General features: G+C 46.4%; 1 long non-coding RNA gene across 2 annotated transcripts in view; it reads left to right on the top strand.

Annotated features, from left to right (window-relative positions):
- The window catches only part of LOC146395225 (uncharacterized), a 52,097-nt gene extending 29,324 nt beyond the window's left edge, over nt 1-22,773 (top strand). The window contains exons 3-4 of one of the 2 annotated variants that reach the window (XR_014832701.1): nt 4,657-4,823; nt 20,601-22,128. This is a non-coding gene — a long non-coding RNA (uncharacterized LOC146395225). Of the gene's footprint in view, nt 1-4,656; nt 4,824-20,600 lie in introns of both variants that reach the window. The other variant, XR_014832699.1, reaches the window with a different exon arrangement.
- Nucleotides 22,774-23,167: the final 394 nt, after the last annotated feature.

Raw genomic sequence — 23,167 nt, 5'->3', positions numbered from 1 at the left:
GATTTAAAATTCACTCCGGCCCTAAGATCTGGGAAATAGCCTTTCCTGATGTCCCTGTTTTGAAGCCCTGCTGTCAGGTGCCCTCCCTCCTGACCTCAGGATGTGTGATAAACTTAGTTTTGCTGGGTCAGTAGGCTTCTCATGGTGGCGTTTCTGGGCTCCCAACAGTGAACATATGTAACAGGCCCAAGCCCAAGAAGCATGGGCTGCCTGGCCTTCCTGGACATTTCTTGCACATTGGGTGTCCTTTACTTTACAGATGATGAGATGGACATCGCTGGGGACCCTACTTCCATGACCTTGGGCAGTTTTAAACTCCCCAAGGTTAGTTCTTTCTCTATGAAGTGGGGATCACTAATAGTTCCCGCCTTATGAGTTTCCTATGAGAATTAAAGGAGAAAAATCATGGAGTTCCCATGAAACAAAATAACAGTGGGTTAAGGATCTGGCAATGTCTCTGGGGCAGCGCGGGTTCATTCCCCGGCCTGGGAACTTCCATATGCCACAGGCATAGTCAAAAGAGAAAAAAAATTTTTTAAAGGAGAAAAATCACATCATCCCTAATGCACTGCTTTTGCAACCAAGTTCCAAAGATCAACTCTGAAGATACTTTGTTACAGAGAAGTATTTCTCTTCACTTGTGACCATTTACTGTGCGGTGGACTTTTTTCATTGAACTCAGGTCCCTTAAATATGTTCCTATAGTTTGCAAGAAGCTTTGAATATCATATTAACAGAAGATGATATTTTTTACTGCAAAATATTAGGAAAGTGATACCAAATTTTGTGGCTCTTCACATGTTTAATTGCTGGTTTTGAACAGGAGAAGAAAAAAAAAATAAACCAACAGAAAAATCATCAAGACAGATTTGGCTTTAAGATTTTAGTTGTTATTGTTCAAAATTAGTTTTCTGCGCTAGAGTCCGTCGACCCAGCAGGCGGCAATTGCCATTGCAGTGACCTTTGGCTTTCTTAGCTGTCCTTGAAGTTGTACTGTGAAGACACCTACAAAGACCCACACCTAACCCCAGGGGAATTTATAGCCAATTTGGGGATGAGGGGACACATCCCCCCCCCCCCCCCGCATCATCCAGGGAGTGAGCAAGCATCTAGGAAGAGATGCAAAGACGTGGAAATATTCCTAGGCCTAAAGAAGAAAGAGGGCAGCTGTGAATCTGAGTTTCCCTGGAAAATGTGCTGTCGTGTATTGACTTGGCAGACAGAGACCTGGGCAATGGCCTTTGATTCTCCTGCAAAAAGGAGGTGGGAGCAACCCCTCCAGAGGGTGAAAGCATCTGGGCTCCGGAGAATCCAGGGTCCATGGAAGAGCTGGGTTTGCCTTTTCACAAAGACCGCATGGTCCTGGAAGCTGTGCTTCTTCATCGTGAACCTGGTGCTTGGGCCTCGCTGCCTGTCCGACCCTGCTCTGAAAGCACAGTGTCTGGGCAGCTGGTTGGCAAGCCCTGCCCACTCCGTGTTCCTAGTTTGAGGTTATGAGGTCTGAGTTTAATGTAAATTCTCAGAACCAATGGCCAAGTGGCAGGTTAGGGCATTCAAGCCAAACTGGCATAGCGTCTAGGGGTTTTACCAGCGGTCTCAGTGGGACCAACATGGGGGTGAAGGTCCCTCCTAGGAACCAAGAAGCCAAGCCCGGGGATGCCCTTTGCCTCTCAGACCTACTCACATCCTCCACACGGCCGAAACCAGTTCTCCACAGCCACTGGAGGCGTTTACCAGATGTCTGTTAAACAATTGGAAAATAACACCAACAGAAGAAAGAAGGAAAGGAAGGAGAGCTGGAAAGAGAGGAAAGGAGGAAGTGGGGAATCTGTGAAAGAGTCTTTTAGGCTTGCTCAATAAATGCATCTGATTTTACAGAGAGTTGGCGGCTGGAGGTCGTCGAAGGAAAGGGTGTTTTTGCGATAGAACTTCTGCTGAAAACAGATTTGCTGGTAGAAGCCAAATGCCCCCCAAAGCCTTTCTCCTAGAGCCATTTAGTGAATCCAGCATTGAGAATCTCGGATTCCCCATGAAACCCGCAAGCAATTATCTTGGATTAGTAGGAGATCAGAACAGGCTTACCCCAAGTATTGTTTTCTAAACCCAGAGGGCTGGTGAAATTACTATCGGGTAATAATTCCAAAAGCCTCGAAACTGGTAACATTTGTTCAAACTGGGGAGGAGAAATAGAAGGCCATGACAGCATGGATTCAGTGATTGTCATAGTTTAATAGCAGGATATAGTTTAAATGGAGTTGGTGATCTCTGTTTTTATTTCAGAAAATGCATGGGGACCCCGAAGAGAGGGCCCCGCCTTAGCTCTTGGGGAACCTCCCAGAACCAGGTGCATGAGGAAAGGGTTTAACAAACCTAAGGTACTAAAAATTGATGGCTCAAAACAGCTCAGATTTATCTGTTTACATCGCACGGCTATGCTTCATAGATTTCAGAAAGACTGTGTTGTTGAAAGGAGGGCGTACAGATGTTTAAAATAAACTAACTCAACCTCTGAAAGATAGTCAGGGACCAGAAAGTATTGTGCCAGATAAAAAGTTAGTCATTTAGTTTGGGGACTTGCACTTCAGTCACACATGAGCCCAAGTGTGTTTCAGGAGATAAGATGAAATATGACAGTGGAAGTCCAGACAGATGATGAAGAGCTATAGAAAATTAAAGCCATAGTCATTACTAAATATTTTCCAGGTCACAAAAAGGTCCAGAGGAGAGGGCTAGTTTTCTTATTGAAAGGATACTCTCTGCCCAGTGAAATGAGGGCCCTGGGAATGCTTTCTTCCTGCAGATCAGGCATCATTTGGTTTAGAAATTGGATTTTTGGCAGCCCCGGTAGAGTCCCACATGCCTGGTGACTGGGGCTCAAGAGACTGTTCTTTTCAGAGACAGCGAGGTGTTGACCCCCAAGTGCCCAGCTTCTCTAAGTCACATGCCCCTAGTCCCATGAGCCCCCTTACCTTCATGGGAGCACTGCTTATGTCTAACTCCTGGATTTGTTTCTCTGACGGTTAAAATCTTACCCCCAGCCCCTTCTTTCTCAATAAGGAAAACATCAGAGCATTTTTATTATTGTATTTGCAAAAATTACAAATTCAGGCAGGCGATGCAGACATGCACTACATGGAGCCCAAGCGGGCAATGGAGATACTGCTGTTTTTTATTTTTTGTCCATTTACTGAACACAGACCTGGTTCGACGGCGCCCCCACGTGGATACGCGCAGGCCTGCGGTGCCACATCCCAACGCTGGTATGGAAGTGCATGATCCAGGGAACCCGCAGACCCTGGTCTGATGGCAAGGATGGTGATGTGGGCCCTGTGCTTCCACACGAGACCCAAGGGGCTGTTCTTAATGCTGGATGAATGAAAATGAGCAGAAACGTGTCACGTGGGGCATTTTCAGCCGCGAATTCATAGGACTGGGCACTTTCCTAGGTGGCAGGTTCACTTTCCTAGTGTGGAAGATCCCACACTCCTCATGGTGCTTTTTTGTTTGTTTGTTTTCTTTTCTTTTTTTGTTTTTTTAGGGGAGCAGCACCTGCAGATCATATGGATGTTCCCCAGCTAGGAGTCAAATCAGAGCTGTGGCTGCCAGCCTACACCACAGCCACAGCAATACCAGATCCTTAACCCACTGAGAGAGGCCAGGGATTGAATCCGAGTCCTCATGGATACTAGTCGGGTTTATTACCACTGAGGCACAATGGAAACTCTTGAGCCTACTTTCTGATCTGGACAGCTTGTTCTGTCCCAAGGTGGACAGTCTTCTTGACCAGCCTCTCCTTGTGGTGTTAAGAGTGTCTCTCCTAGTCAAAGTACGTTATCCACACACCCAGCTCTCCTGTGCAGTTTTGACCTTCCGGACAGCAGTACACAGCATCCACTTGTTGGTTGGTAAGATTTTGGGAAGATAACACTTCCTCTCAGCCTGAGATGAGCGAACATTCATTCAAGAACTTGAGCATAAATATTTCAGGCTTACAGATCAAGAGGAAAAATTCAAGAATATTACCTAGGGGCTTATATAGCCATGTAAACTGTGACCATTTAAAACCATGAAACCAATTCTTAGCTCCTGAGCCACAGAAAGGCAGGTGGCTGGCCAGATTTGATCCATGGGTCATAGTTTTCTGATCCCTTCCCTCGCTTATGATTTATCTTGCAGAGTAATGAATGCATAAAGTTTTGTGACTCAGTGTTATTGCAAACATGACAGTTTTGCTTTTCAAAATGGCCCATCCTCAAAACAAATAGTCCACCCTTACACCAGGCAAAGACGCTGCTGACCTTCACCCCTGGACCACATAGCTTGGCCTCCTGGACCTTGAGGAGGGGCAGGGTCTCATATCAGCTTTATCTATTTTTTGAGCACTTGGGGTTCACTAGTGAAGCCAATGTCTAAAGCCCCATCTCTGAAAGCTCTTACCGCTGAGTCAGTGAAAAGAAGGGCTCACCTGAGGAGGTGACAGGCAGGTGTTGGTCCAGACAGTGAGAAGAGGCCAAATGTGGGCTGGACAGCAACCCCAAGGGGAGATGGCCAGGGACAGAAAGTGTATCTTGTACACCGTGACCAAATAATTGCCAACACACGTTAGTTTATTGCACTGACACTGAGTGAGACCCCTGTGTTCTTGCTCTGTGCTAGGGACTGGGAAGACAGCTCTGAGCAGGACAGACGAAGTCTTGTGTTTGGAGCCTACATTTACACAGAGCAAGGCAGATAACAAGCATGTGCACGAAAAAGTCAAGATGATTTCAGATGCTGATGTGCCCTGGAAGAAGGTGAAACACGTGATGGAAGAGTCTCACCGGGTGAGGATGAGACTATAGAAGGAGCTGTTTAGGAGAAAGGGAGGAAGATGGAACCACAGCAAGTGCAAAGGCCCGGGGGCAGGAACAGACAAAGTAAAGAATACTCTAGGAATTTGGATCAGGGGCAGCTGTCCAGAGCAGGATGTTTAGGGGAGACGGTTGCCTTTTATAGGGTCACTGAAAGAGCAAGGACCGGGGAATGCTTCTGGAGAGTTAAGTTTTCTAAAACCTGAGAAATGGGGTGAGAGGGGGATCCTGGGGAAATAATTTGTAGACTGGCTTGGGGGCCCAAAGGTTTGTGAAATGTATTAGTGCACTGACCACGAAGGCCCAGAGGAGGGCAGTGGACTTTCAGCCGAGAGTCAGCACGTGGTCCTGTAGGTGATGGAGAGCCAGCAAAAAGGCAGGTTAGCAGTGAATTTCCACAAGTCACTTTGCAACACTGTTTAGGATGGGCTAGAAAAGACTGCAAATGGAGGCTTATTTTTTCTAAATGTTCAATCCCTAAGTTTAATCAAAGGCCTGGGAAGTGGAAGCAGCACTTGTTTTGCCCCTCCCCACATGGCACTGGAAAAGCCAGTCCTCCCCCAAATGGATGCTGAAGAGCCAGGCTGGGATCTTTGGTCTTGGTGGAGCTAAGCTTCCAGCTTGTGACTCAGAAAGCTCTAAGATAGAGGGTCTGCACCAGACCCAAAGGTGTCCCCAGATGTCAACAGTGGGAAAAGGGAGAGAAAGCAGCAGAGGGAGCCCACCTCAGGCAGCTGGGTGAGGGTCCTGCCTCTCAGGGGCCAGTCCTGGCTCAGGAACTAGTTAAGCTGTGTGAGGTCTGGTGAGCGACTTAACCTTTCTGGGCCTCAGTCCCCTCTTCCCTTAGCCTCTTCCCACCAGATTCTGGAAATACAAGAGCACAGGTTGGTGATGGTGTGTGTCAATTCACAGCATTTGGGATGCTTAGAATATACCAGGTCCTGGCCATGCCCCAGAGCTGCTGAATGGGGGTCTTAGGTGGGCACTGGCTTTTGCATGTTCTTCAGATGATGCTAACACCCAAACAGGGTTAGGGGGCACTGATATTGGGCCCAAGGGGGTAACCAGTACCCAGTGCCTGGGGAAGAACCAATTGCTAGACCATTTACCAAATGAACCCTCAGTACCCACTTCCGCCCCCCACCCCCCTCCCACCCAGCACGTGACCTCTTTTGAGGTAGGGGTGGGGGTAGGGTTGAAATTCATTTGATTATGACTTTAGTTAGGAAAATGCCAGCAGGTTTATCCACAGAGGTGTCTGGAAGGCCCCCCGTGTGCAGTGCTTCCCAGTCTGACCCCTCAGCCCTCTAAGCACACCTGGGTGGGGGAGGAGGGCTACACCTGGCTGTCAGGGGCCCACCCGGTGCCCAAGTGTCAGGTCAGGTCAGAACAGAGGCCACCCCTAAACCATTGTCTCCAGATATGAGAAAAGCCTTTTGCAAAGCTACAGTTTGGTTCCAGAAAATACCATTTCCTACAGATCTGCTGACATGTGATGTGTGTAGTGAGTGTGGGTTCGAATCCAATCACAGGCAGATGGGGAGGGGGTCACAGGGCACTTCTTCACCCCACCCTGCACTCTGCCACACTGTGACGGGTCCTGATGCCTCTGTGGTCCCTTGCCCCAGGGATGCGAGGTGCACCGCACCTGGCCCTGCTTCGGCTCCACGCAGGACTCCAGCTCAGTGATGTGGGCAGATGAGGCTGTGGCCTCCCAGGATGACGGAGGACAGAGGAGGACGAGCTGATGGAAGAGGATCGTCTGTGAGGTGGGCGGGAAGCGGGCCTGACACATGCACAAGAAACGCACGCCCCTTACGGGGCACATGTGGAAATGCACTCCTTTCCTCCTTGTTCGGCATCTTTATGGATAGGACAGTGACATCTATTCACGGCCCTGTCCACTCGTTAATCATCATGAGTTTGTTCCACGCACACGTCCTGAGCACCTGGGACGTGGAAGCCCGTGTCATGTAAGGAAGGCAAGGGCCAGTCACCAGGGCTTCTGAACTCACCCTGACGATCACTCACCACAGGTCTGCTGTGTCGCTGGAGATGCATAAGCCACCCCAGGGGCCAGGGACTGTGAGCCCTGGCCCCGAAAGGGACCGGGCCAGGGTGGGGCGGACTTCCTGGAGGAGGGGCCTGTGGGCAAACTGATAGTTGTACAGGGTTGGCGGGATGGAGGGTGGGTGCAGCCGTGGGGAGACAGAGGCTTCTGGGAGCTGATGGGGGGAAAAAGCGTCTATGCAGATCTCACCTCCAGTGCAGACACCCCCATCATGGGTCCAGTTAAAGTGAGGGCTGGGGCTCAGGAGTCCTGAGAGCCTGAGACTGTGCATTTCTAACAAGCTCTTGCCAGTGGAGACACAGGATGAGCAGTGAGGCCACTTTGCCTTCATGGCCAGTGTAGGACAAGAGGAGAATCCAGGTCTCTGAGGACACATCACTGGTCCAAGATCAGCAGAAGTCAGGCAGGGATGATGTTGGGACCAGGGCATTTAGCTATGCTTAGAAAAACCTCTTTCAAAGCAAAAAGCAACCTGGATGGGCCACAAGTTGATGTGGGGGACAGGCACTGAGCATTTGAGGAGGAATTCTCCCCTTTTTACTGGCAGAGAAACTGAGGCTAGGGGAGATTAAACACCTCGATGCAGGTCGTATATATTTGTAAGGAGGCAGGACTGGGAACCATAAACCCTGAGTCTAAATCCAGCATCCTCTTTTTAAGCTGCCAATCATAAGTGCCTAGAAAGGACAGGGACACAGGAGGCCGTGGTGGGGAGGAGGGTGGGGGAGGGGAGAGTGATGGGGAACAGCAGGGAGGGAAGAAGGCAAGCAAGGAAATTGCTCTGAGCCTCAGTTTCCTCCTCTGTGGAATGGAGAGAATTACTCCCACAGGCTCAGGTGGGTGATCTTCAAAGCGCTGTTAAAAAATAAAAGATAACAGAAATGAAGTGATTCTTGAACCAGAACATCTAGGACTATGAATGTGGGACAGAGTAGGAGCTTAATAAATAGCTTCCAAATTAGGTATTAATTAGAACTCTTTCAGTTGGAAGGGAAGGAAAATTTATATTTGTTGGAGCAGGAGTTCCCATCATGGCTCAATGGTTAACAAATCTGACTAGGAACCATGAGGTTGCAGGTTCAATCCCTGGCCTCGCTCGGTGGGTTGGGGATCCGGTGTTGCCGTGACCTGTGGTGTAGGTTGCAGATGTGGCTTGAGTCCTGCGTCGCTGTGGCTCTGACCTAGGCCGATGGCTATAGCTCCAATTAGACCCCTAACCTGGGAACCTCCATATGCCGCAGGTGCGGCCCTAGAAAAGACAAAAAAAAAAAAAAAAAAAAAAAAATTTCTAGAGCAATATTCCCACCATGGCACAGCAGAAATGAATCTGACTAGGAACCATGAGGTTAAGGGTTTGATTCCTGGCCTCGCTCAGTGGGTTAAGGATCTGTGTTGCCATGAGCTGTGGTGTAAGCTGCAGATGCAGCCTGGATCTGAGGTTGCTATGGCTCTGGCATAGTCCGGCAGCTTTAGCTCCGATTGGACCCCTAGCCTGGGAACCTCCATATGCCTCAGGTGCAGCCTAAAAGACAAACAAACAACAACAACAACAAATCTGCTGGAGCAGGAAATGGAATCTACTGGCTCACCTACAGAGAAATTGCAGGCATGGAAGGACCAGCAGCCCAGTGACCCAGGCTCTCCCCACACTGTTCCATCTGCTTTCCCCGTGGAATTCACTGGGCAGTTTCTTCCAAGTTGTAGGAAAAGTGAATCCCAATAGCCTGAGCCTTGATTTTCCTGCTCAGCTACCAGGAAACAAATTCTCTCTCGGTGGAAGACCCCTGACCATGGACTGCCTGTGACCAGGCCTGGGTGGGGTGCTTACGAGCCAGCCCAGTCAAGCCACAAGCCTTGCCCTAAAGGATGAAGGGAGTTCTTTCACCAGAAGGAGGGATGCGGGTTTGGCAAGACAACAGCTATGGATTTCAATATATGAAAGCACTTAAAAAATTAAGACTGTAAGCCTTAAACTATGTTCAGTATCATAACACACACTCGATACAGTCTTGCACACTGTAGTAAGAACAAGCTCACTTTAGTCTGCAGGTGCTGGGAGGTGCTGGGGACAGGACCCCGGTCCATGTGCACCAAGAGGATACGGGACAGACAGAGGATACAGTTCAGCTCTGTGTCCCCCCAAAATCAAACCAGAGAAAGGAGAGGGGTCAGCTCTGGGGGACAGGGGGCTGGAGAAAGGGCAGTCCTTGAAAAGGGGGACAAGAACCAAAAGAAAGTGCAGGAAGGCATAAAGAGCATACTTTACTTTTTAAATGCTGTACCTTTTTAAGCAAAATGCAGGAACAACATACTTTATTTTCACTTTTTATTGAAAGATAATTGATTTAGGAGTTCCGTTCATGGCTCAGCGGAAATGAATCAGCTGTGATATATATGTATATATATATAATGGAATATTACAAAAATATAATTATTTTATAATATTATATTACTTTCAGTTGTACAACCTAGTGATGCAATATTTTTATAGACTTTACTACATTTAAAATTATGAAAATTATTGGCTGTATTTCCCTGTGCTGTACAGTATATCCTTGTTGCCTATCTATTTTATATATAGTGGTTTGTAACCTTTAATCCCCAGCCCATAACTTGCTCCTCCCCCTTCCCTATCCTCATTGGTAACCACTAGTCTGTTTTCTGTATCTGTGAGTCTTTTTCTGTTTTGCTATATACAGTTTGTTTGTATTATGTTTAGATTCCACATGCAAGTGATAACATACAGTATTTGTCTTTCTCTGCTTATTTCACTAAGCATTACATTCTCTAGATCCATCCGCAATGCTGCAAAGGGCAGAATTTCATTCTTTTTTGTGGCTGAGTAATACTCCATTATATTCCACGTATATATGCACCACATCTTCTTAAACCAATCCTCCATTAATGGCCACTGGGTTGCTTCCATATCTTGGCTATTGTAAATAGTGCTGCTGGACAGAGCACTATTTACAGAATATTGGGGTGCGTGTATCTTTTTGAATGAGTGTTTTTATTTTTTCCAGATAGATGCCTAGGAGTGAAATTGTTGGATCATATAGTAGCTCAATTTTTAGTTTTATGAGCAGTCTCCATACTGTTTTCCATAGTGCTGCACCAATTTACACTCCTACCAGCAGAGTAGGAGGGTTCCCTTTTCCCCACATCCTCACCAACATTTGTTATTCATAGACCTTTTGACGATGGCCATTTTGGCAAGTGTGAAATTATATCTCATTATGGCTTTGATTTTCATTTCTCTAGTAATTATGGATGTTGAGCATCTTTTCATGGGCCTGTTGGCCATCTGTATGTATTCTTTGGGAAAATGTCTGTTCAAATCGTCTGCTTATTTTTTAAGTTAGTTTTTAAAATATTGAGTTGTATGAGCCATTTATATATTTTGGATGTTAACCCCTTACCAGTCATATCATTTGCACATATTTTCTCCCATTCAGTAGGTTGTCTTTTCAATATGTTGATGATTTCCTTCACTGTGTAAAAACTTTTAAGTTTAATTAGGTCCCATTTGTTTATTTTTGATTTTACTTCTTTTGCCTTAGGAGATGAATCCCCCCCCCCCAAAAAAAATGTTGTTACTATTGGGAGTTCCCATTGTGGCAAAGTGGAAATGAGTCCAGCTAGTATTCATGAGGATGCAGGTTCGATCCCTAGCCTTGCTCAGTGGATCAGGGATCCAACGTTGCCATGAGCTGTGGTGAAGTTTGCACATGCAGCTCAGATCTCACGTTGCTGTGGCTGTGGCGTAGGCCGGCAGCAATAGCTCTGATTTGATTCCTAACCTGGGAACACCCATATGCCTCAGATGCGGCCCTAAAAAGCAAAAAAAAAAAAAAAAAAAAAAAAAAAAGGAAGGAAGGAAGGAAAGAAAGAAAGGAAAAATTTGTTGGCAATTGGAAATGTCTCTGTCCAGAGCAAAATTATTTTTGGTGTATTTAGTGTGTTCAGAGTACTTATTGGTACATATTTTTATTTTATGTGGAAAATATTAAAGGCAATGGTGGAGATGACTTGAACTATGAGAAATTCAAACTCTGCTTCTCAAGGTATCCTGGCAAAGGGATTTTTAAAAGTGGTTCCTTCCTCTGTAATTAAGGCCCTGACCTCTGATGGTCTGGGCACATTCTTCTCTCACCCTTTAATGGGTTGTTTTGGGGGTCCCTTTTGATCATGTCCCCCTAATCTTGTTGTTGTGAACCCCAAGGCAGAGGATGGTGTGACTAGTCACTCTTTTTTTTTTTTTTTGGCCGCTCTGTGGCATATGGAGTTCTGGGACCAGGGATCAGATCAGAGCCACAGCTGCAGCAATGCCAAAAACCTTAACCCATTTTGCTGAGGACTGGGGATCGAACCTACGTCCCAGTGCTCCAGAGACACCTCCGATTCCTTACACCATAGTGGGAACTCCAATCATTCATTCTTGCCACTAATATTTATAGGGCTCCTGGAGGCAATTTTCACATGAAATGCAACCCTGACATTTAAAAGGTAGTGATAACAAAGGTGTTCCCAGGTAACCCATGTTTCTACAACCATGTTGGCCACTGAGGGACAGTCCTAGGAATTCCAGGGCCTGGAAGGAAACTGATCTCCACCATGAATCTCATTTTTTACTGTTGAGAATCCTGCTTTCACGGGTAAGCACACCAGAGGACTCCCAGTTTCTTGGTTGGAAGACCTGAATTGGTTTTATGGCTGTGGTTCCTGTCTTGTTTGCTTGTGAAAGCTTAGTAGAGAGAACCACTCTCAAGTCTCTGCTCTTCCTTTCCAGCCCACCCTGAGCTGTTGTGTAGGTGTAGCACTGAATGGCGGCTTTTTGCACCTTTGGGGAGAAGGGGACAGTGTGGGTGTGAGAGTTGCCACCTGCCTGATTGATCATGGGTTATATTATCAGTCAGCTGTCAGCCTCCAGCGGTCATGATGGTTTCTGGCTCACGTGGGCATTGAGCAAATCCCTCAGGACAGCTTTGGAAAATTCAGCTGTGGACCATTGGGTTTGAGGAGACCGAGAACCTGTTGGCGTCTGTGGAATTCATCCTGCTGTGATGTTCTAGGGACTCTTCCCAAAGCCTTGTTCCTTCGGTTGCCATAAAAGTTACAGAATTGGGAGTTCCCTTGTTTTGCAGCTGGTTAAGGTTCTGGAGATGTCATTGCATCAGCCTGGGTCACTGCTATGACGCAGGTTTGATCCTTTACTTGGGCACTTCCATATGCCACGGGCACAGCCAAAAAAAAGTTACAGAATCAATAAAGCCAAATTTTGCAGGGTTTATGCTCTGCCAGCTCTTCCCATCCAGCTTCTCTGTTGGTGCGTCCCTCACGCAGTCTGTGTTTCTGTGCTTGGTTGGTGACCTCTGGGCTTTATGTGTCCCTGAGCTGGACAAATGCCAAGGCAGGAGCCAGACACTGCCTGAGGGACCCCTTCATCATCCCTAAGTTGCTCTTGCAAATCCACACCATCTGCTCAACCACGGGACCCTCTGAGTCATGCTTGGCCCATGGTAGCCCATCAAGGTGCATGGCTAATGAGAGCTCCAGCATCTCTGTTTCAAAAATGCCTCTGGTTGGTAGCTTTTCTCATTTCAAGAGAAGTCCCTGTTGCTTCACTTGGGCAGAAACATGTATTATTCGAACCTCACCCAGTTAACACACAAGTCTTCCTTTCTCATTTCTGAATCATGCATGTGATCCACACCCCATTTCTCCCGTAGGAGATCCGTGACTTTGTAGCCACGCACGACATCAGCTCGTACCAAACCCACAGCTGTCTCTCTTTGATCTTGGCAAAGCCGGGGTTGGTGTGAGGACATCGTGGGGGCGTGGCTGGTCCCCTACATTCTCTCTGTTTCTCTTTGAAGGTGGCGTCAGCCTGATGGCAACTCCCACCCTAAGATGTGAATTGGCAATGCACACGAGTCAAACTTTCATTCCCAGGCGCCAAAAAGGGAAGGGAAAAAAATGTCCAGTCTTAGTCATAAGTAACCAGCGCCTTTGCATTTTTAAAACTTGCCACATGTTAGAAAGTCTTAACATTTATTTTAGGCACAGCAATACATGAATACATTCCTAACAAAGGGAAAAAGTTCTATCATTGGGTAGCAGAGGACACAAATAAGGGTTTACTACACATCAGAGCAGTTGTGAGTCTCTGGGCTTGACGCTGGAGATATCAGGATTAGGGAGATGTTTAGAGGAAATTTGAAATACATTGGCCACAAATTCTACTTTTATAACTCAAAAAAGATTCTGTAATATTGAAACACAAATACCGTGAAGTTGGACGTCTTAATGTCTTTTGCTACGATCCCTACTTAAATCACATGGATTTGGATAACTCTACATACTGTCATCCAAAGATACGAACACTGGAGTCACTCTGCTCTGTGTTCTCACAAATATTTTCTTTTCTAGTTTTCACTTCTAATTGTACAACCCTGTCCCTGCGCCTTAGAGACTAAATTTTTTGCCACGCATTTTTTTTTTCACTGTTACTTTCAACAGTTTGGAAATTGCTTTGAGGTTAAAATCAAAAATCTAAACCTTGTCACTGGTGTTTTGTTTTCCCTTGGGGGAAGGCAGTTGGCTGGGCTCAGTTCTGACAAGGTAATGAAAGTCGTTCTAATTTTTATTTAAGAAAAAGCAATTTTCATAAATGGTGTACCACTAATGGATCGTGATCAACTATAAGCCTCACAGCAAATTACTCTTAATCCAGTTTGCTGTGTTGCCTTACCTGAGGGAAATAATACCCACCCTTCCTCTGGGCCGGCAGACTGTTCACAGAGACTTCTTCAATATATATTAATCCCATCATTTATCTTTGTCAACTGAGAACAAAAATAATTTGCTGAAGAGTAAACAGAAGCACATAGAAGAAGGCAGCTTGGCATTATTAAACAGCGGAAAGCAGGTGCTCGCAAAGCCACGCTTATTTTTATTGCAAAACTTGAGTAATTCTCCTTCTGCATCTGTGCATAGTAAATACGAACCAGGGAAAAAAATCTCATATTTCAGAGGAAACTGAAATCACTTCAGCTGAGGAATGAGGGCAGGCAGTGGCGAGGTGGCTTGCTTTTTTAATCAATCTGAAAATGGGAGGTTAGTGGCCTCGAAAGGGCAGAAGAGGGAAAAGGAGGAGGAGGGAAACTTCTGTTTGATCTGAAAAATGCAAAACAATGAAATATGTCTCCATTCGTCACTTTTATGGACCAGGTCTAAGGCTTGAGGCATCTTCTCTCCTATTCACACTTTTTTCTTTTTTTTCTTTTGCTTTTTAAGGCTGCAGTTGCAGCATATGGAGATTCCCAGGCTCGGGATTGAATCAGAGCTTCAGCTGCCGGCCTCCACCACATGCCTGATCTGAGCTGCCTCTGGGACATACACCACAGCTCACAGCAACACCGGATCCTTAACCCACTGAGCGAGGCTAGGGATTGAACCCGCATCCTCATGGATGCTAGTCAGGTTCGTTAACCGCTGAGCCACAACAGGAACTCCTTACTCACACTTTCTTGATTATTAAAGCTAATATTATTAAAACTTTTTGCTAAAACGAGTAATCAGACTCGTATGAACAAGTATTTAATTTAATAGAAATGACGTTAATAACACTATTAGCACTAAGGTTACTAATAGTAAATTTTCCTCCAGGGTCACCAGGTGCCAGCCCCCCTTGTAAGCATTTTGAGGTTGTCCCCAGCATTGCCCAGAGGAGGAGGATGGTCAATGAGGGTCAAGAAAGTTAGATGATCCTCACGTGGTTAAACTTGCCGTGTGTCAGATCCTGGCCACTAAGCCTTTGGGGAGGTTACAACCCAACAAGTATTTGCTTCCACTTTACAGATGAGGGAGCTGAGAATTGGAAAAGTTGAGAAACATGCCAGGGCTCATGAGGTAATTTAAGTAGTTGAATTGGAAATCTATTTTTTCATTTTTATTTGTTTAATTGTAGTCTAGTTGAGTTACAGTGTTGTGTTAATCTCTGCTATACAGCAAAGTGGCTCAGTTATACATGTATACATTCTTTTTCATATTCTTTTCTTTTTTTTCTTTTGCCTTTTAGGGCCACACCTGCAGCATATGGAGGTTACCAGGCTAGGGGTCTAATCAGAGCTATAACTACTGGCCTACACCACAGCCATAGCAACCTGGGATCCTTCTGCAACGTACACCATAGCTCACAGCAATGCCAGATCCTTAGCCCGCTGAGCAAGGCCAGTATCAAACCCGCAACCTCATGGTCACTAGTTGGATTTGTTTCCACTGCACCCCAATGGGAATGCCTCATATTCTTTCCATCATGCTTTAGCACGGGATATTGAATCTAGTTCCCTAGGCTATGCAGTAGGACCTCATTTATCCATTCTGTATATAACAGTTTGCATCTATTAACCCCAAACTCCCATCCATCCCTCCCCACCCCCCGCCCCTGGGCAACCACAAGTCTATTCTCTTTGTCAGTGAGTCTGCTTCTGTTGAACCTGACTTCTAAGCGTAGATCTTGCCATCTTCCGATCACTTCGCTAGTTTGCTATGACGTTGGGAGCGATTTTCCAATTGAAATTCATGGGCTGTGAAATCCATGCTCTTCCATCTGCCCTGCAGTGTCTCACTTAAGAAAACACAAAACAAAACAAACACTCCTGGATATTTCAGAAACCCCAGTCTGAACCCAATGTAGTGCTGCAGCCAAGTAGATCTTGGGAAACTGCTATTAGGCTCCCAGTCCTGCTTCCTCCATCCTTCACCATCACCTCCTGGTTCTTGTCTGAGTTGTGGCTTGTGCCTCACATTGGCAATGGTCTCTACCAGCAGTGACTCCAAAGCAACCTTTAAGAAATTTCAGCTAAGAGATGAACCTCTAACCTACAGAGAAAGTGAGCAGGGAGCTGTTAGCTGTCGGCTAAGAGTGAGGGGGGTTATTTTGAGCCAAATAAAACTGGACTATAAGAGCAGAACCCTTTACTTCAGCGACTATCTGTAGAGTTGGGTTCTGTGATAGGGTCTCAGGCCCCTGTGGTCTTGGTGGTACATGCCTTCGTTAATTCCTTCAGTCGCCAACAGTTTCAGGAGGGTCAAACCGCTGGGGCAAACCAAGTGAAATAGAGAGGTCATTCTCTTAAGGGGCTTGGAGTTTATTTTGCCCCATGTCTAATTAACATAAACCACTGAGCCCAAACATAAAATTCCATGGACATGAACAACTGGTCTACCTCTTTTGTCCATCAAGGTAAGGTGGCAAACAAGCAGGTTTGGGAATCATGATAACTCTGTGCTTAGCAGAAGCAGACCTTTCCTAGGCTGCTGATCTTTGTGAGGGATTTAGTACTTGAGGCTCTAGTTGAAAATAACTAAGCAAAGGATACCACTCCTTTCTGTGGGAAAAGGTCTTTTCATTGGAATTATCAGATTAAGCCACACAAATGATGCTAGGGCCCATCTGTCCTTAGAATATCTGTCCATCAGGTAGCCTCCATCAGTGCATCATGTCAGTCTGTCATAGGCAACTCAGAACATCCCAGAAGGGCTCCAAATGTGTGTTAGTAACAGCACGTTTCCCTCTTAGCAGACGCCAGTCAAGGAGAGAGATTCCTGTGAGTTTGATAACGGCTGGATTGATCATTAAGGGCCACCCCATCCAGCCAAGTCCCTGGGGGGTTTCTACCCCTGAGATGTGCAGCCCAGCTGGATTTAGGATAGGGGAGGGGTCTGCCATCCATGAAGAGCCAGCCATGGGCTATTGAAAAGAGAAGGTAGATCCATCTTAGGAGATGAGGGTTCAGGAGGTAAGATCTGGACACAGAGGGTCTTACACAACCTTTGACTGCGTATCAGTGGGAAAGTGTTCACCTTCCTCCAGAAGGAAAAGGACCCTGAAGTGAAGGTCACTGCTGTGCATGCTCGGTACCATTGCTCCAGGATCTGTGCTTTGGAAAACCTGTTCCCCTCTGGGCCTTTAAGACACATGTACTCTGATGTTCATTGCAGCACTATTTTCAATAGTCAAGACATGGAAGCAACCTAAATGTCCATTGACAGAGGAGTGGATCATGAAGATATGGTACATATACACAATGGAATATTACTCAGCCATTAAAAGGAACAAAATACCGGCATTCTTAGCAACATGGATGGACCTAGAAATTATCATGCTAAGTGAAGTCAGTCAGACAATGAGACACCACCATCAAATGCTTTCTCTGACATGTGGAATCTGAAAAAAGGACAGAATGAACTTCTTTGCAGAACAGATACTGCCTCAACAGACTTTGAAAAACTTATGGTCTTCAAAGGAGACAATTTGGGGGGTGGGGGGATGCACTGGGGTTGGAAATCCTATAAAACTGGATTGTAATGATCATTGTACAACTATAAATGTAATAAATTCATTGAGTAATAAAATAATAAAAATAAATGTAAAAAAAGAGAAGGGAATGGAGATTAAATGAATTGGGAAGGGTGGGGCCCTGATCCCATAGGACTTCCAAGAGGAGCACGAGACACTAGTGTCACTGTCTCTGTCTCTCCACACACGCACAGAAGAAAGGCCAGATGTGACACAACCCATCTGCAGCCCAAGGACAGACCTCCCCAGAAACCAACCCTGGCGGCACCTTGATCTTGAACAGAACAGTGAGGAAATGGGTTGCTGTGATTTCAGCCCCCGTCTGTTAAGACGTCTGAGCTGAGGGGCACAGCACATGCCTTGTCCTTCTCCAAGTGCTTCTTCATTTTCTAGCTCATGTTCTAGGCTCCTTTTTGCCTCTCCTGGTCCCAGCCGTTTCTCTAAAGATCCTGGATCCCTTTCAGTGGGGAATAGGATTAAGTAGATGACATTTGGGTGCCACACACGGTGTTAGTACCGAGGGTCTGTTGCTTCAGGCCCCCCTCAGCCGACAGAGCTAGGGCAAATCTCTGCTCCTTTCCAATGAAGATCCTTCCTCGCCTGAATCTTTCCAAGTCCAGTTTCTCGCGATCAAGTAGGAGATGCTGATTCCTCGGTGTCAGTTCCGCTCATTACTCATGAATCAGACCATGAAGAGTTCAAACCCATCTTCAGCGTGTGTGGAAACGGTCTCTCAACACACGTACACACCATGCACTTACATATACACTCAATTTTGTCTGACACAATTACACAAATCCAGTTGGAGTGGGAGCGGGGAATGTATTTATTGATCTTTTAGTCAAATATCCCTTCTGCGTTTGGAAGTCCGCATACCACACACTGGCACGGCAGATGCTGACAGATTTAAAGGTTGTTGAAATAGGTGAAAAAACAGAGAAGGACCTTATGAAAATAAGAGCACAGGAGCCCCCAGTCTTGGCCCGGGGGTGGCAGGAAGTAGGGAAATGCTTGAGCTCTCCACACGGGAAGGCTTGGCCCGGAGAGGGACAACTCGCAGGATTTGGCCGCGTCTGGAGGAAAGATGTCACGTACAGGAAGGGCTGCCAGGAACTCGGCTGACAGCTACTGGGATCACCCACCTTCAACTGTTGGAGCACAAATTTAAGTTACCTGCTGGCCTCTGGCCAAGAGTATCTGGGGGCCGAAGCTGGGAACATTGTCACTGGATTGATACTGGCGGAAGCAAAGGGTTGGTGACTTATCTTAGTCACTCTTGTGTTAAGGGGGCGGGGGGCGGTGGCAATCAGGAAAGCTTTGCCCCTCCCTACACACCGTGCATCTGAAGACACACAGGCACACACAGCTGTTTTATCTGCTGCATTTGAAAGGGATCACTGCTCTCCCCCATACCGTGCAAAACACACACGTTGATTCTCAAAATTCCCAGACAATTTTGGATAAAACCCCCAAACCGTACCCTCTCCCCACGCAGAGCCCACATGTCCTTCCCTGACATTGAGACGTCAAGACCACCGCTCGTTTTGCTCTTTGAGGCATATGCCCGGGAGAGAAGTCCAGGAGAACAGGTGGAAGAAAGTCCACCTCCCCTTGTACAGGCATAGGAGTCAAGGCTCAAAGGAGCTGCGCCCAGCCAGGCATCCCCAGATGTAGCGGGGGGGCAGAATCGCAGATGCAGGACCCCAGGCCAGTGGGGAAGAGCTTGGCTTCAAGCACACTTACCTCCACACTTAAGGCCCTGTTGGTTCAACTGCTGTAGGTATGGCCAAGGTGTGTGTTTCCTGTGACCAGAGAGCTTTTCTTACATGACCCACTGCCTCACTGTCAAAGCAAGCAAACTCAGCATTGAGACAGTACCATTATCTAGACCAAAGCCCAACTTCAAATGTCATCATTTGTCCAAATCATGTCCTTTTTGGTGATTTTCCCCAGTCGTAGCACAGTCACACCAGGATTTCCATGTCATGCCTCTTTGGTTGCTTTTGAAGTGGACATTCCTTCTGCCTCTCCATGTGTCTCCAGACATGGATGTTTTGAAAAGCATCGATCAGTGACATTGTGGAATGGCACTTATTTTGGATTTCTCCAGTGTCTTCCATTTGGGGCAGGAAAAGCCCAGAAGTGACACTACATCCTACTGGGTGCATCTTGCAGGACCCACAGATTGTGTTTGTTCCAATTATGATGGTGTTAACTTTGAACCTCAGTTAATTTCAGGTCCATGTTGAATGAAATGACCCAGGACAGCTCCTGAATTTGGAGGGCCGATCCTGCAAAAACAGCTTTGAGGGTTAGAAATGCTATTGCCTCTGCTTCAGACCTTTCAAATATACACCAATAACTCAAGAAGAAATATAGAAATGAGCAGATCCATTTGATATTTCCTAACTATATAGATAGATGGTCTAGTAAAAAGTTATTGGGTATTTAGGATAAATAGCACATTTCAGTATTATATGAGAATCTTACCTGACTCAAGTTAAAGGATATTTGCTAAAGGAAATTTCCAATTTTTCTTTTGCTTTTTCTTAGTAAGCCACAATGTGAGATATGACCATTAGGTGGCGCACTAGTTCCAGTAGTTTTATCAGCAAGCCTCCCAGGGAGAAATGGGAATTTCACCTACTTCTAGAAAATGCTAGTTCCTCAAGAAGTCCACTCAGTCAGCTGTCTGAATCTAAAGGGAATGATTGATTTGTGAAAGTTCCTCACTGCATGTATTTTGAGCCGGCACTGGATTCTCTGCCATAAGAATACTTTCTTCTTCCTCATTTTCTGTCTCCAAATTTAGGAAACATGAATATTTAGGTACATAATTTAAAAAGAGGGGAAAATAATATTGGTTACTCAATAGGACTACTAGTCTTTAAATCTTTGAGAGATTTTTGCCTTTATCATTTCCTGGAGGAAGGAAATATACAACGTAAAGAAACCCAGAAAACTTTGAAACTCGTCATGGGTGGCTCCATGTACTCCTTCTGTGTGTGTGTGGGGGGGGGGGGGGTTAGAATGGAGGGAAGGGAGAACAAAGAACAGTTTACAAAATCCCTTTCCTGGTCACACTAAAGTTGCCTGTAAGTTTTAAACTTATAAATTCTAATTGGAGTTATGATAACTCACTAACAGCATGCAAGTAATAATACAAACATATTAATGTGAATCTAATAATAGGAGAGAATCTCTCTAACCAAATGTTAACACATTTAGAGGGAAACTGAACCTTCTTTTCACGTCTGTTATGGACTGCAGAACGCCCTCTTGCCTGCTGTGACCCTTATTTTTTTTTTTTCAACAGGCTGATATTCTTAAAAATTGAGTACAAATCTATTTGTGAGATTTCACTACACTTCTTAACAAGTTGGCTTTTCGGCACCATTTAGTGCTTAGTCAAAGTTCAAAAGCACTAGAAACCTCGTGTCCAGAGTTCATCTCCAGTGCAAGGTGTGGACCAAGCTAGGGCATGCTTGCTGGGTGTAGTGCCCATCCCTGATTTCTCTTAATGATGCCACATGAATCAAGTAACCGGTTCTCCAAATTTTGGTGGCATGTGCCTGCACGGCCTAGGAGAGGGGACCAGAAGCAATGGAGCAGCCACAGATTAACCTTTCTGCGGAGACTTCATGGCCTGGAAATTCCAGGCAGATTGGATGGATGGAGCAGCTTGGAGGCCAGCTCTGAAGCACTTCAGTTGGGTTTGCCTGTTCAGACACTGGAGGGCAGTGTTCGGGGTTTTGGCAAAAGCTCTGCCTTGGTTGAGAGTTGGTGCTTATCACAGACACTGAGTATCTCCCAATTAGGGGGGAAAAAAAGACTTAAAAAATTCTTTTCTTCCCCCAAGTCTCATGTAATTATAACTGAATCCAGTAACCTTTGGTTCTCCTGCTTAAATGAAACAGAAAGTTTAATAAATCTGTATAGGGATAACAAAAATCTCTGCCTACCTTTGGCAGATTGGAGGACCTGTAGGTGCAAATCAAATCAATTCTGACCCATCCCAAGCCCAAATGGCCTGACAGACTCCATCCACAGCTCTTGGCTTCTCCAGGGACATTGAGGACAAGGAGAAATAGTTTTCGCTTGAGCAATGTGAGGTCTACACTTATTATTTCAAGACACTTGAGCTGCAGAACTTGCTCTCGGTCATGGGGTAGAGCCCAGTGCAAATCTTCCTGTATATTTCCAAATTCCCTGCTCCATAGACAGCCTGGCTCTCAAAGCTGGGGTGGAAAATACAGATCCAAGGAACCCGCTAATAAGGCAGAGCCTGACAGAGCTGACCAGGTAACAGGCCAGGAGTCTGCATCCCAACAGGCATCTCCAATGTGCAGACCAGCTCCAATAAGCAGCTGTGAGAGCAGCAGCCACTTCTCATTTACTGACCATGCTCAGATCACTTTCAGGTTTACATGGCCTTTTCAAGGACACCTCAGCGCTTTAGGGGGCTCATGACTCCCCAGTGGCTTCTCGGGAGACCTGCCCTCTCGTCCTCAGGACCGTTATACATGGACAGCTCCAACTTCCTGAGTTTCCTCTGTAACCCATGTAAGAATCAGGGTCCAAGAGGCCCAGTCCCAGGAGAGGATCACAACCAAAGAAAGATAATACCATCACAAGACCACTTAACTCTTTACTTCACTTCCTCAAGCAGTGCCCTCAGGGCCCACATTTGTATCTACTTCTTCAAAAGCCATTCTTTGCATGCACCTCACTTTCATGTCTTCCTGTCCGGACAAAATCACCTTTTCTCAAAATGCCCTTGCTTGTACCTGTTCTACAAATTCTACGATCAAATAGGAGTGGATTAAAACATTTTGATCTCAAAATGTAACTAATCAAAAAAATGATTAGCTTCCTTGCAATCCTGAAACACCATTTGCCATCACCCACCTGCAGTAGGAATGCTCCTGAGGTGTTCTCCTAACTTTGTCAGGACAGCCCACAGTCAGACATTCACCGTTTGCTGGGGGAGAATCTGCTGGTGTTTCATTCCGTGTTTGGGGTGTCGGGGGGAGACATGGGTAGAACCTGACATTCCTGGTTTATATCCTGCCTTGTTTTTACATCTTTTCCACTCTCATCCCAGGGAGATGGGCCAGCCCATTTAAAGCAAGCCATGTTACACAGGCTCTGGTTTAAGGGCCATCTCGTAAAACAATGTATGACAGGATGGGGACACCTGTCTTTAAAGCACTTCCTCCCTGTCACGGGAGACTGATTTCTCCTCAGAGTATGGCTTCTCCCTGACAGCCCAACACCTTACGGGGCCTGAGCACAGGTGCAAAACAGATCTGCCCAGGTCTCCCAGCAGAGCAGGACGACGTGTCACGGACTGTGGCCGTTCTCAGGGAAGAAGTCACTGGGGAGGAGGAAGGATGGCCCGGGGTAGCCAAACGTTCAGGGCTGAGTGCAAATTTCCCTCATTTATACAACAGCAAATAAATATCTGTCTGGCCAAGAAGGTGACTGTATATACAGGTGTCTACTTGGCGAGCCCTTATTTTATTGTGCGCGTGAAGGGGAAACACAGATGTGCCTTTGGGCCCCCTGGCCAGGCTCAGTGTGAAAGATGTAAGCTGTGCATCTCAGTGGAAAAGATGACAGTGGGGGTGGCGGCGGCAGGAAGGTCTCCTTGGACCCTGGTGTTTCCCCCACAGGCCCATAGCCAGGCCCCCAAGTGTAGGTCTCCAGGTTTGGAGGCTGTGGGCCTGGCCCACCTTCCTGAAACCAGTGCCTGTGCGAAAGTCCAGAGTCACAGCCGAACTGTCATTCCCATGGGGTTTCCCCAAAGTTCCCTGGGGAGCTGACTGCACCCAGCACCAACACAGGTCAGAGGGCTCTGCAGTCAGGCTCCCCCCGCCCCCA

This window comes from Sus scrofa, chromosome 17 (genome assembly GCF_054392235.1).
Source record: "Sus scrofa isolate SSC_HxYL_T2T_F1_AM1 chromosome 17, Sscrofa_HxYL_maternal_Yorkshire_Landrace_v2.0, whole genome shotgun sequence".
Taxonomy (NCBI): Eukaryota; Metazoa; Chordata; class Mammalia; order Artiodactyla; family Suidae; genus Sus; species Sus scrofa.
This window is presented reverse-complemented; position numbering and strand designations above follow the sequence as displayed.